We start from the raw sequence: 15738 nt of genomic DNA on the forward strand, positions 1-15738 counted from the left end.
GAGCATAGTGAGGAAACACTGGACAAAAGCAAGACCGAAAACCAGCTGAGCAAATACCAAACTCTGCATCTCCATATCTGATGTCACAACACTCTCCAGAACTCCAACTCCGTTCAGCTTTGTTGACTCCAACACACTTCTTTCTCTTGAGCTCTACTCCCTGTTAGCAGCTTTCTTCGGCAGGTATCCCACAGCTCTGGCATCTCCAACATCTTGGGTTCTCCAAGGCAATCCAGGCTTCAACTTCACAGCTTCATGAAATGGTCCTCTATTCGGGGACACCCCTGACACATGCTTGGTCTCAGTGGCTTACCTAAGTTGTGGAAGGAGAGTCCATAACGCCTTTCTTCTATCCCTGATGCTAAAGCCAGAACCACATGGCCAAGGCTGCCAAGTTCTGCTGTTTGCCGGGGCTGGAGCATGGCTGCCTCGTTCAACTACGTTTTCTGTTTTCCAAGGTTTCCTTCACTGCCTGAGCTTGGCTGTTCCGGAAGTTGCTCTGTAGATCAGATGGCCTCAGACTCAGACATCTGCCAGCCTCTGCCTTCCCAGTCCTGGGATTAAAGGTATGTACAAGCCCCTTTGCCTTCTCATGCTTTCAAATGATATTCTCTGTCCTTTTCAGTATAGAAGAATTCACTTCTGTCTTTGCGTTTTCATCTGCTTAGGAGGAAGGACTCCCACAATATGTACATTTGGTCCATTTGCATGCTTTTTTCCTGTTAATCTGCATCATGTCAGTTTGAACTGAAAACCACATAAGACTGTGGTAAAATATTGTCTCCCCTATACACTTGTGATCATTTTCTTTGGGGTTTTCGAAACAGATGTAGAGTCCCCCAGGGTAACTGCTACTTCATATTATTATCTACCAAAATGAAAGCTTGCAGGTACACAGGTTGTCCAGGAGAGGGCGCTGACACCCTACAAAGCCAGTGAAGGACCCACAGTTCCACCAAGCCTTCCATGTGCACAGGTTTTTACCCCATGCACCGATATCCTGGGAGGATTGTTCTGCATAATGCTGGGCTGTTCTGCTAGCAAATTCGAAAGTTCTTTTGTGCTATTGCTCTCATGGATGCTTTTGAGTTAATAGAACTAGCTAACTTAATTGCCATTAGAATTAAATCATAATTAAAAAGCTAAATCTGCATTAGCAGACCCTTTCAAGGAACAACAGCTGCTCCAAGATCCCAGAGGAGAAGGGAAATCCAAATACTTGATGGCAACTTCTAGACCAGTGGTCCTCAACCTTTCTAATGCTGGGCCCTTTAGTACAGTTCCTCATGTTGTGGTGACCCCACAACCATAAAATTATTTTCGTTGCTACTTCATGACTGTAATTTTGCTACTTGTTATGAATTATAATGTAAATGTCTGATATGCAGGATATCTGACATTCAACACCTGTGAGAGGGTCGTTGGACCCACAAAGAGTTGCCACCCACAAGTTGGGAAGTACTGTTCTAGGTGGAAAGTGTCCGAAGTCTGATTCAGCTCAAATGAGTGTATGAGATGGATATCCAGGCTATATGAATTCTCATGCACTTTCTTCCTCTCAGATTCCAAAACAGAGAGAATAGCTTCCTGCATTCACATTTCATAGCATTAGTAAAGAAATTGCCTGTCAGCTGGAGTTCTAGTCATGAGCCGCCATGTCCATGGGAAAATGGGACATGATCCTTGCACAACTCCATGTCGTAAGTCATAGTATCAAGACCCACTCCCAGATGCTACATGTAAAAAAAGCCCCTTCCTAAGCATACCCATGTATGTATTGATAATGAAAGAAAAGTTGGTAGATAACGTCTAAGTCAGAAACACAGCTTTTTATTAAGTAAGCTGTCATACTGGCCTTCTAAATGTTCCCACTAATTACATTCACATCAATGTGACATCTGGGGACAAATTAGGTTAGAGGACAACCATAGACAGCTGTTCTTCTAGTTTAGCTAGAAATTACATTTAGTGTTGTTGCTATTATTTATCTTTGAGTCCTTTTGACCTCCCATCATCAAATGGAACGTCCAAATGGCTTATGAAAAATTAAAACTCCCATGAGGCATTTCTTGAGTCAAGAAATCAGTGAACTGGCACCATTAAAAAACTGCCCTTTTCTCTTCCACATCCATTCTAGCTTCACAGCCTGACATCATCTGGTAGCTGTGCGATGCCGAGGGAGGTACGTTTTCCTGAGCTACACCTCCCTCACCTATGAACTGAGAATAATTTAATTCACAGAATGAGACCCTGACCCACAGGAAACCCTACATCAGTGACAGTCACCTCAAATACAGCACATCCGTGGGATTAATCAGAAATCTTCTGCTTTAGATGGTTTTGAGATGATGAGCTTGTGGGAGAGAGCAACCGCCTGACAGACTTGGTCCCTCCCTGACACAGACCTTTAGGAAACAGCAAACTTGGGTTTGGTTCAACGATAAAAGAAGACATAGTGCCCCCTAGTGGGAAACAGATGAAACAATTTAGAGACCCTGATTTCTTTTTACAATTTCCTGTCTGGAATTCAGACTAAAATTAATCACAGAAATGAAATAGAAAGTTAGGAAACCAAATATTCATATCTAGACAGGGCTTGGTAGTACCTTTTTACTATCCCATGAAACAATGAAGCACAAAAAGGCTTTCTTATCCTTTCATTAGATAAACATTTACATCAGCAACTTCAGGATCAAAGCCACAGACACTTTTTGCCAAATAAACATGAGTCCTGTGACTACTTTTGCACAAGCGATTGGGTTTTCCATGACGAAATTATTTCAGCTGGGCCTGGTGATTCTTCCCAACTATTCTGGACACCGAGACAGGAGGAGACATTCTAATTCAAGGTCAGCCTGGGCGACTTCATGAGACTCTCTCAACATAAAAAGTGAAAAGGGATTTGGGGGGATCGTTGAGTGGTACGGCACTTGCTAGCGTGTGTGAGGTCCTGACCTCAATCCCCACTACTTAAAAAAGATTTCAGTAGACTGTGAGACGGAAAGACTTTTTCTGTGCACATGCAGGCTCACCCAACTGCTCCCTCCCAGGATTTCTGAACTCTGAGAGTTGGTTATGTCTGGCACAATGGTGTATTCCTGTAATCCTGGCACATGGGAGACTGAGGCAGGAGGATTGAGAATTCAAGCCCTGCCTGGTTTACATTGCAAGACCCTGTCCCCTCCCTCCAAACAGGTCATGGGACTGTCTCTGATGATGCTGTCTATGCTCTAGCTGTGACTTAAACACTTCCCTTAACTAGATGTTATCAAGCTGGTTTGTGTCCAGTTTCTGACCCTTACAATTTCCTCTTCACCAGCACTGCTGCCCTTAAAATTCAGTCAGGACGGTGTAATGTGGTGTTCAAAGGCAGACACTCTGACCCCAGACTGGACTTCAATCACAGCTTTAGCATTTACTGACAGTGTGGACCATGTTCTTGAGTATAAAACAGCAGTGTTAATACCAGTGGCTCCACAGTGCATCTAATAGAGAGTGATTTGAACAGGGGCTTATCAATGAGCCACTCTTATGGGCATTCTATGTATGTTGATTCAAAAGGTTAGAGTCTGTGTGTGGAAGAGTCTATGTAGAAATGGGCCCTTACCCTGCGTATTGGTTTTTAGGAAGAGAACGCTTCCTTCCTCTGGCTTCTCCTCTCCCTGTTCTTATGCTTACCAGAGAAGCAGGGTGATGTATCAGCAATGGACAGTACTTTGAGAGCACCCCATGAAGAGAAGACAAAGCCTTTTCCAATGACCCTAGGTGGGTTTGTCCCTCACTGTGTAGTAAACTTACACTTCAATTCTGTCAATAGTAAGGAATAACCTGTGTTCCACCCACCAGTGGGATGCTACGGCTCTCTACCTGGCCAGAACTCGGTCTGGGAGTAACTTGAATACTTCAGCTGGTTCTTGAAGAGTACAATAGAATTTGGCTAAGGAGAAGGAGAGAAAAAAATCGGAAACAGATAGTTTTCTAAGATTTACAATAATTTATAGTAATATATAATTATAATAAAATATAAAACACTGGTCAAAATGAGTACCTCCTAGTCCTATTTCACGAGATACGGTTTCATAGCTAAGTTATGGCAGTGAAATTGGTGAACAATTCCCCAACATCTGTTTTTCTAATTGTATGGCCCAATTGCCAAGAATGCTGTAGGCACATTGTGTGTGTGTGTGTGTGTGTGTGTGTGTGTGAGAGAGAGAGAGAGAGAGAGAGAGAGAGACAGAGACAGAGAGACAGAGACAGAGACAGAGACACAGAGAGAGAGAGAGAGAGAAGGGGGTGGTTTGTGAGTGTGGTATATGTGTGCTTTGGGTGGGGTGGGGGAGGGGCTGTGTGTGTGTGTGTGTGTGTGGTGTGGTTGTGTGATATGTGTGTGGGTGTATGTGTGTTGTATTTGTTTGTACTGTGGGGTGTGTGTGTGTGTGTGTGTGTGTAGTGGTTCTGTGATATGTGTGGGGGTGTATGTGTGTGGTATTTGTATGTTCTGTAGGGTGTGTGTGTGTGTATATGTGTGCATACTCACTCTTTAAAAATCCTATTTCCTCCGTTTTACAGCTGATGATACTGAAACACAGAAAACAGCAACTTGACCAATGTCACATGATGGCTGATACCGATTGTCAACTTGACAGGCTCTACAGTCACCTGGGAGACAAATCTCTGGCCACGTCTTTGAGGAAGTTTCTAGAGTGGGTTAAACTGAGGTGGAAAGATCCACCCTAAATATGGGTAGCACCATTCTGTGGCCTGCGATCTTAGGACAAATAAAAAGGAAGCTGAGAACCAGCATTCATCTCTGTTTCCTTGTGGATGCAGTGTGACCAGCCACCTCACATTCCCGCTGCCAGGCTTTTCCCGCCATGATGAACTGTATCCCCTCATGCTGTAAGCCAAAACAAAACTTTCATCCTTAAAGCTGTGCTCAACATGTTTCCAATCACAGCAACGAGGAACACAACTAATAGAGTCAGACAGCCAGTGAGACTCAGAGCCAGCTGGGTTTGAACCCGGGCAGTCTGATCCCTATTATGTTACATCATCCTGCTTTGCAACTTCTCAGTCCAAAGTACTAGAGGGCCAGGTGGGGTCTCTTGTGAAAGCAGCCAATGAGCAGACAAGCTGACCAGAAGGAAGGCTTAGATAGGCTTAGGAGGCTCTGGGAAGCTGGAAGACAGGGAAGTCTGGTTGATGGAAGGTTGGAAAAGCTAGGCACGCTAAGCCAGGTCCGATGGCACACCCATACAATCCTAACATGTGGGAGGTGGAGGCAGGAGAATTGTGAGTCTGGAGTCAGCTTGAGCTACATGAAAAGTTTTTGTACCCTGATAAGACTCTCTGTCAATGCAGCAATGCAAATCAGACTGAATCAAACCAAATTAAGAAAAAGCCCAGGTTTAATGGGTAAAACACTCCCGGATGATTTTCCAGCCCCCAGAGAGGAGATGGGGAAGGGAGATTGAAAAGCTGCGTGTCTGTTTTCTGGGGGGCAGTTTCCCCTGTGGGAGTGGTCTTGAACACCTCTGGAGCCGTGTTTGGTGGGCTTTCTGAGATGAGGCAGGTTTGGAGAGAGAGGGATGGGGAAGGAGGTTGAGGTGGAACTTCCACCAGAACACTACACAGTGTGACTGTATCTCAAACCAAAACACTTGAACAAACCAGCCAGGAGTTTGGATATAAAGAAAAGAATGACCAGACTCTCACGATTCTGTACTAGTCGCTGATTTATATCAAGGAAGAGTCCGTTGGTTCCTGTTTCACAGACTAGACATTATCGAAACATGAAGGGACAGTGGTGTAAAACTGAAACTTGACCTTGGCTAGGCCGCCGACGGGAAGGGGCATGGCTGAAAGCAGGAATGTGTTCTTTCATCCTTTATCTCCAACCAAGGCTGGAGATAGGTATTGGAGATTTCATCTGTATCGGAAAGCTGAAACTACAAAGTGTAAAACTCCCCCCGGGGGGGGGGGTGATGCTAAAGAGGCAAAAGGGGAGCTGAAGCTGAGGTGGGAATAAGGACCTCCCGGAGCTGTGGGATTTAACCGGTCTCCACAGTTTGGAGTCTCCAGCCGGCCACTTCAAAGAGGACAGAGAAGGAGAACTTGGACGCAGCGCTGACGAGAAGAAACTATAAAAGTGGCTTCTGGCCTCACCACACTGCTGCACCGAGTGAAACAAGGAACGGGCTGCTTCTCCTCACTCTCTCCGCCTTCCCAGGAGAGAGCGCCCCTTTGAAACCAGCCAGGATGGAGAAGCGGAGAGGAGGGAGAGGATCAAAGACCTCACGTCGTATAACTGGAGCACTTATTTTCAAACCCTCGGTGTGCGAACTTGGTGTCGTGTCCGTGGTTCCAACCCTTCTGATCTTTTGACAGGGCCCTCTGTGTGGAGTTCGCTGGCTTCTGACCTTCAAGTGAGGGCTGCTCTCCTGTTTGCCCCAGGTTTCTGTGAGCCTCCCTCCTGCCTCAGCCTGGAACATCCTATTAATACTTTAGTAAGGACTTGCTAGACATTTTGCTCTTCCTATAGCTAAACCCAATCTACCAAGCCCAGATTGTCTTGAAAAGAATCAGCTATGCTTGGACGTGATGGTGATTCGTTGTGCATTCAAGGCCATCTGGTCACCCTGTAGGCAGTGTGGTAGACACAATAAGCAACCCCTGTGAGCCAAGCCCTTGTATAATCCTGTCCCCCGGGTGCTGGTAGAACCTGTTACTTGCTTCTAAACTGAAAAACAATGGCAAATATGATCAGACGTCACCCTGTTGATCACATTTTGTCATAAAAGACTGTCTCAACTGGTTGGAAAGACTTCCTTGCTTGCTTTGTGGGAGACCCATGCAGCAAGGGACTAGAGATAGCTCCTTCAAGATCACAGCCCCCCCCCCCAAACAACAACCAGCAGGGAAACAGGGAGCTTGGTGCCCTAGCCTCAAGGGACAAGTTCTGTCCCCACTGACGGGCTGCTTCTCCTCATTGGTGTGCCTTTGGATGAGCACACCACCAGCTGATCCCTGCAGCCCTAGACTACCATGAGCTCAGCATGTAGCTGAGCCACGCTCAGATAGATGCCTCCCACCATAAGAAACTCTGAGCTCATAGCAGGGCGTGCTTTTGAAAGGGCTCAGTGCCCAGCCATAAGTAGGTATCTAAGAAAAGCAGTAGCTATAGCTAAGGGGCACTTTGGAGAGGCTCAGTGATAAGAAGAAATCAGGAAAGGCAAGAGTCGTTTCCAAGTTCTTTTTAAGATAGGGGCACTCACAGTGCCCCCACCCAGCCTGTGCTGTATCAGTCTGTGAAACTCACCCTTATAATTATGGCTTTGAGAAGATATGCTCATCGGTCAGCTTTCAGCCAGGAAAGCAGAAATCATTACGCCACTTGAATGATGTCATGCACATGCTTTGTTAAGCAGGCAATGGGAGCAGATGGAAGCCTGAGGACAGCGAGACAGCCTAGAGATTAGCAGTGTATCCCTGGCGATCTAAGCCACCTTTGGGCTCCTCCTTGAGTTTTATGGTTTATATGGCACTCGGGTATTTGTACATGTGAGTATATAATTTTATTTTGTTTTGAGACTGGGTGTGGCTGTGTTGTTCCGGCTAGGCTAGCCTCACACTCAAGATTCTCTTGCTCTAGCTTTACCAGTAGCTGGGATTACAGGTATGTACCCAACACGCTTTGCTTTTGTTAGTGAAATTGCATGCCTTGTCTATTAATTTGCCGATTATTTGTTGTTGCAGCAGATTCGATTACTGAAAGTTTGAGCTTCCCTAGAGTAGCCGGGAAATAAAGTCATGGATAAGAGGCAACAAGATGGCTGACAAACAGATCTATGGGGGGACCCTGATACCGGAACTGTTATGGGAAACCGGAAGGCAATGGTATACTCAGAGGCCATGCTCGCATAGATTTTGTTGCAGCGTGTTGCCATAATTGTTCTCCTTCATTAACAGGAACAATAAGACAATTCAGAAAAATAGCTGACTCAAGATAATAGACATGTCCATTAGTAGGAACATACGTTTTGATAAATTCTGGTGAGTTTCTTCCTGTCAAGGAGGTCTCGGTGAAGTGAAGGGCCCTTAAGTTACTAGGGTCTTCATCAATGGTGCTTTATCCTGTGCTACCAAATCTTTCCCCACACGGCTCAGCCTTTGTTTCAGCAAATGATTTTATTTAACCTTTGCTGTGGGATGTCTTTCTATTCGCTGTGAATATGTGTTGCTCTGATTGGTTGATAAGTAAACCTGTCTGGCCAATGGTGAGGCAGAATAAGGTGAGGCGGGACATTCAAACTGGAGAGAAAGGAGAAGAAAGGAGAGTGGGGCAGACGCTGCCAGGAGAAGCAAGATGTGAAAATACTGGTAAGCCACGAAGCCACGTGGCAATGCATAGATTAATAGAAACGGGCTGAGTCAGGTTGTAAGAGCTAGCTAGCAAGGAGCCTGATCTATAGTCCATACAGTTTGTAAGTAATATAAGCCTCTGGGTGTTTACTTGGGATCAAGTGGCTGCTGGACATGGGTGGGAGAGATTAGTCCTGACCGCAGGGCTGGGCAGGACCACAGAAACCTTCTGGCTGCAATCCTTGATGTTGAAGGAACTATCTTGGATCTACTCTAGATACTTCCTCATTTCTGTGGGTTATCGTCCATGAACATGGGGAATATATATATCAAAAAAAAAACAAAAAACTTCTGTTCGTTTTCTCATGTTATCCTTTTCATATAAAGCTCCCTTAGAGTTGGCACCACTGAGGATTAGGAGAAAATGATCTTTCTTCCTTTACACTGTATGCTGACACGGAACTATTAAGACATAGCATAAACTTAAAAAGTAAATTCCAGGACAATGTATAATATGCTTCTTTTAGACAGAGGATGGTTAATTTTGTCAGTTGGACTGGATGCAGAATCACCAGGAATGAAAACATCTGGGCGTGTCTGTGAAGGAGTTTCTAGACTGGATTAAGTGAGGTGGGAAGTCACATCCTGGATGTGGGTGGTACCAATGCACAGGGTAGAGTCACAGACTAAGTGATAAGAAGAAAGTGAACTGAGCACCAGAGTGCATCTCTCCCTGCTTCCTGCGGATGCGGTGTGACCATGACTTACATTCCTGCCACTGTGCCCTCCTGCCATGGTGGACTGAATGTTCCGAGGGTGAGACAAAATCATTCCTCCCTTCCTTGAGTTACATTCGTAAGCATCAGGTGGAACTGGGGTACTGCCTTAGGTGTTAAGTCTCAAATCCTAAGGGATGGCATGTCTACTCAAGCTAATGAGGAAAGCCTCAGACACCTCTGCTCTTCCTCCTGTAACTGGAGGGGAGTGTGGTGGTGTTGTGGTATTCCTGTTACAGGGGAGGGTAGAGCAATGGGCACTACGGACAAAAACTTGCCATCTGGCAGTTTTAGACCTGGGTTTAATCCCAGACCTCCACCGACCAGCTCTTGGCCTCAGGAAAATGTTTTATAAAATCAGCAGCTGGTGTTTTATGTGCTCCTATGATGTACATCTATGGTGTCTTAATTTGGTTTCTGTTGCTGTGATAAAATCATGACTAGAAGCAACTAGGGGAGGAAAGGGTTTATTTGGTGTATGCATCCCAATCCCAGTCCATGGCTGAGGGAACTCAAGCAGGAGCAGGGTCAGGACCTGTGGCTGTTCTTCACTTCTGCTCAGCTGTTTTTCTTATACAACACAGGACCCCCTGCCTAGTGGCGGTACCACCCATAGTGTGCCAGGACTGTCTCCATCAATTAGCAACCTTTATTCTTGGTGATGCTGTGGGGATGACTGCTCTTTATCCTTGGTGATGCTGTGGGGATGACTGCTCTTTATCCTTGGTGATGCTGTGGGGATGACTGCCCTTTATCCTTGGTGATGCTGTGGGGATGACTACTCTTACCCATGGTGATGCTGTGGGGATAGCAGAGCAGATACGTAAGATAAGTGGGGGTAAGACACTGAGGGTAAGTGGAGACTGTGATTCTCTAGAGAGAACATACCCCAGGTGCCGAGGCAAGCTAATAACCACTATGCAAAGATGCTGACAGTGTGACTGTGTATTCTGGTGCCCCCTTAGCTTAGGAAGTTGCAATTGTGCTTTGGAACAAAAGAATCTCCAACACAGATGCTGCTCCACTTATGCTAGGGTTAATTAAAAATAATCATAAGTTGGAGATGTATTTAGTATGCATCTTTCATGGAATACCATAGCATAGCAACCCACCTTAGAGTACAGGCTAGATACTTTCCTCTTATGACCACTGACTGACTAAGCACCAAGACTCCCTGCTGCTGCCCAGCATCACAGCAAAATCAGGAAGGATCAATGTTCAAAATGCAAAGGATGATTTCTGCTGAATGCTTGTTTCTTTGCACAAGAAGAAGCCTATGATTGGCCAGACATAGAAGTGGATGTCTGTAACCCCAGCACTTGGGAAGTAGAGGCAGGAGGATCAGGAACTTGAGGTTGTTCTGGGCTACATAAGACCCTGTCTTAAACAGACAAACATAAAGAGAAAATAATCACAACCACCACCACCACCACCACCCCCAAAGTTCTGGTCAAATTACTGTATGTCAGGGTAGAGACATGTTGATCAAACCAAACACTAAACCAGATTCAGGTGTCGTTTAACAATTCGTGACTTCCCATTGGAAAAAAAATGTAGAGCATTCTTTCTAGACCATAGGAATGTGATTATGTTAACAGTGAGAAGAAAACTGGAAGCCCCGATTCAAAAGGCGACGAACCCCTAAAGGGAAAATGAGGAAGTATCTCCAAAAGAACGCACTGGTCAGTCATGTGACCACATGCTTTAGCAAAACACATGTTTGAGGAATAGAAGCATTTGGGTTCTTGATTTTATTTTGAAGCAAAAATGAACTGTGTGTGAAGGAGGCCCAGGTATGAAAATGAAGAATTGCTCCCACAGTGGTGGATAACCTTTTAGAGAATTGTGTGTTCTCAACTGTAAATACGGCTGCAGAGGAAATGAACATTATAGAAGTCAAGTGTGAGGGGAAATCCATCCAGGTGAACACTCCGGCTTCGCCTTAGGAATAAACTGTTGAATCTTAGAAGCTGACTTTAATAAGAAGCTGGACTGCCTCTACTATTACTAGTAGTCATATGAAGTTACTATTTCATTAAATCCTGATCTGACCCAAGGAGGGAGATTTAAATAGGTTTTATTTTATGTACATGGGTATTTTGCCTGTATGCCTGTCTGGGCATCACTTGTATGCATGGTGACCACAGAGGCCAGAAGAAACCATCAGATCCCATAGAACTAAAGTTACAGACAGTAATGCGCTGTCGTGTGGGTGCTGGGATTTGAACCTAGGTCCTCTGGAAGGATAGCCAGTACTATTAACCCCCAAAGCACCTCTCCAGCTCCTGAGGTGGATTCATTTTGTGTTTGAGACAGGCTCTCTGTGTAGTCCTGGCTGTCCTGGAACTTGCTATGTAGACCAGGCCTGCCTGGAACTCACAGAGATCTGGTTGCCTCTGCCTCCTGAGTGCTGGGATTAAAGACAGGTATGACCACACCTGGCTCTGAAGTGGATTTTTATAAAATTCCTATTTTTGAGGAGTAAGAGTTGGAAAACTCTGTCTATTTATTTACCCATTTGATGAGTATTTAATTTAGTACGCAGGGTATATATCATAGTGAAGAAAGATGATTAAAAAAATTGTCCCAGTAAGGTTCTAGTTCCAAGTGTCACCAAGTAGGCCCAGGGACAGAGTCAGTGGCCTTCCTCCACCCTGCTCTGCTCCTGAATCCAAGCCTTCTAGCAGACCTCAGACACAGTTTCCAGTAGGTGGCCAGCCCTTTTAATAATAACAGTGATTTTGAGGAACCAGCAAAGCACGGGCCAGTGACTCAGGGAATGGAAGTTCTCAAGACAGCTGAGTAGCTTCTGGGCCACTCACCAACCACATGCCTTAGCCAAACACCTGTCTGTGGTTGAGAGCAGTGTGGGTTCTGTACCCGAGAAGCCACTGGGAAAGAGGCAGGGACTAACACGATGCAGGTGGAAGCGCTTATAAAATCACTTGTGTAACGCTTGACATATTATACGCATGGTTTCAGGTAATTGTATAAATACAGTGTTATATAAAACAGAATGACCCATTCAGCCAACTCAATGGCATTTCCAGTCGTCTCAGAAAGTTCGCAGTGGTGCTCTGGGTGGATGAGTCAGCATTAAGTTTGTCGACTTGATGAGACGCATTGTTCAGTTGCCCTTTGAAATATTAAGTTTGAGCGGGATGCAGCGGCGGCCAAAACCAGGAGGACCCAGAGCTGACATCATCCGGGGAGGAAACAAGTGGGCATTTTCTCATCCAGTCATCAAGCACACATTTGCTGGTTGCCAACTCTGTTTTGGTCATTGCTTATGCCCGCGGTGTCCAGAAAAACACCACCGCCTGACGTGGTTTACCTTGTAATAGGGGGAGATAATTAATAGACAGAGATGTGTTTATGTTGGGTAGTGAGTGCTACAGGAAAAATGAGATCAGGCTCTGGATGGTGGGATGGAGGGAGGGAGACTGGGTTAGTGAGATAATTAATGCCAGCTGTGTCAACAAAGACCCCTGCTGTTTCAATGACTTAGCCCAACCAAGGCTTTTTTCCTCCACTCTCTATCTCGCTTTTTGGGTCTTCAAAGCAGCAAATAAATAAATAAATAAATAAATAAATAAATAAATAAATAAATAAATAAATAAATAAATAAATAAATTTTTAAAAAGGCTTGGTGGAACCAGGCTGATTCTGAGGAAAAGGTGCAGCCTGGTGGACCTCTAGGGTAGGTGGGGTCCAAGCAAGTGAACAGCAAAGGCAAAGCCAAGGTTAGTCCCAAGAAGAGTAAAGAGTGTGGCCACCCAGTGGAAGAGGTAGCCAAGAGCTAGGAACTTTGGGTCTCTCCAGCCACTGTAGAAAGTGAGAAAATATATATGTTTAGGACCATCTGGTGTCCCTTAAAGAATTTTAAATATAAAAATGTAACAAAATAGAAACTGTTGATCGCTACAGTGACTATATGAACTGAATTAAGCATTATGTTCTATTTTTTAGAGCAGCAGTTCTTAACCTGTGGGTCCATATCCTGAATATTAGATTTACATTATACTTCATAACAGTAGTAAAATTATAGCTATAAAGTAGTAACAAAATAATTTTATGGTTAGGGTCAGCACAACATGAGGAACTGTATTAAAGGGTCTAGGAAGGTTGAGAACCACTGTTCTAGAGTAAGGCTTCTCAACTTTTTTCCATTTATGACTTTTTTATTCAAGAAAAAATTATATAACCTTAGATATACATAGCTATATATAATCATTATAAAAAACCAAACGTTTACTGACAATAAATCAATTATTTCAGACAATTATTTTCTATGCATATAATTTCACCATGAAATAAAGACAAAAATTGCATACTATCGAGATAAGTGTGCTTTTCTGTTTTTAAAGAAGCAGTACATCTTGAATGAAAATTTGGTACTGGAAGGCACAGCATCTTCAATGTCTTTCAGAGTTGATTGACATTTGTTTTTATAATCATCAATGCTTGAGAACATCATTTCCCATAAATATATAGTACAAAAAATGCCAGAAGTATATTTAAGGTCATCTCATAAATTGCCAACAATTCTATCCTAACCCCAAGCCAAAATTCACTTCACAAATTTTTGTAAACTTAAGTCAGCAACTTGAAGAGCAGTTGTAAAATCAAACACGCGAACACAGACTAAAGAGGATTTGACACATGCGTGGTGAGAAAGGACAGCGTGAAGCTATTCTCCTTTCTATCATGGTCCTATAAGAGCAAAGAACTTCATATGCACACTAAAAAACACCGCCGCTTTAAGACCCAGTGGTCTTAAATCACAGCTGCGGCCCAGGGCGTAGCATTCTTTGGCTTGCATGTCTGATGGCGGGTGCCCTGCAAAGTGCACTTACGGTGTCTGCAGAACCATGCCTGCCGTGAAGTTGAACATGCAACACGGCTGAGTGCTGCTAGAAGCACTTCAGACCCGTTATGTACTTGATTGTGAATTAGCTATTTCTGTTTGCTGCCTGTTCGGGAAATTTTTACTGTTGCCAAGTTTGTCATGACCCTCACGTTCAGTTATGTGGCCTCTATATGGGGTTGTAACCCACAGTTTAAGAAACCATCTTCTAGACATATCTCTTGTAAATGCATTGCTATATTCACTCCCCTGGGTGAATGATTGTAAGTTATTAATGCTTAAGCACATTCCTGCTATATCCATGACCCTCTGGGGTAGAGTGTTTCCTGCCATTCTGACCACAGAACCAAGCATCATGACAGTTTGTTAACCTCTCTCCCAAACCCTTATGTCTGAAAAGCATAAAGTCCTTAGCGCTGCTCTGTCAAGCTGAGCTCTTACAGATGTGTGTGCACTTGGACTATCAATAGACTCAACACCATGGAGGTCCTTAGTTATTGCTTCCACAGTTGTTCAAGTCTCCTGTAAGAGCTTCATGTAAACTCCTGGAATTGTTATACCTGAGGTAAGCCTGAAACTATGTAACTAACTCTTGAATCTAAAAGAGCAGTAGAGTGAATCTACTGTGTTTTGTCTGACACATTGTAGACTAGATGAACATCTCTTGAGTTACTACATCATATAAGCAGTTTAGTGTTGGCTTCATGTTTCTGATCATGCCAAGTGGTGAAGGAGAATCCCAATGATTGCTCTCCATGAGAATCATCATATCCAGAAAAAGCTGCACTTCAGAATTAGATTGAGTTATGGTTTTGCATGAGGAGGCACAGTGCGAGTCTGGTGTACTGGGCCAGGGGCTTACAACAAGAAGCTTAGATTACCACAGTGCTTAGAATAGTGGAATATTCTTCTGATCGGATTCCCAGACTGTCATAGAAAGGGTTAGAGGACAGGCTGAAATTAATGACATGTGACTAAAGAGCTCCAATTAGGGTTTTCTTCAAAGGAATAGACTAGACTCAGTTAAGGAGAGTATGAGAAAGTAAGCCTTGGGCAAGTGATATACTGAAGGAAAAGATACGAAACAAGGCAACTATAGGAGACTGGATTTGATAAAAATCTCAGGAAGTGAGCTTTTATTGAGGAGAGGAATGGTCAATGACCTAGGAGGAAATGTAAAGGTGTGAACATAGGGACCTTCCCTATTGTGTACCACACCTGTAACTGCAATGTTAGGATTCTTATTCTCTTTAGGAAAGAGGTCAGAGATTTGTGCTTCCCCAGACAACAAGAACAGCAGCAGCAACAACTGAACAGTGCTTTCCGCATACATCATTTCCTTCACCCGTAAGATAAGGATGACGTTATCACGGAATCCACACAACCCTAGGAGTTAAATGCAATGCCAGCGACTCGCTCAAGGTCATACAGCTACTCAATGTCAGAATCCAGCCTGGCACCTGCAGCCTGGCTCTGAAGTCGAGCTCTCACGAGTGCTAGTTTTCTGCATACACTTACTGGAAACTTTTCAGCTCCTCTCTCGCTACACCACCCTGGCCTCTTGACAAACAAGGACCTTCCCGTCTCATCTCCTCGCCAACAAGATCAGAGAGTACAGGAAAGAAAAGAGCTGTACCTGCAGTGAACACACCCTTGGCAAGGACATCCTTATCACTGCAAAAGCTAATCCTCATTGTGCAAGCTTTTTATCACACGCGTGGGGTTAAAGTCATT

Source organism: Peromyscus leucopus, chromosome 11, assembly GCF_004664715.2.
Source record: "Peromyscus leucopus breed LL Stock chromosome 11, UCI_PerLeu_2.1, whole genome shotgun sequence".
Classification (NCBI taxonomy): domain Eukaryota; kingdom Metazoa; phylum Chordata; class Mammalia; order Rodentia; family Cricetidae; genus Peromyscus; species Peromyscus leucopus.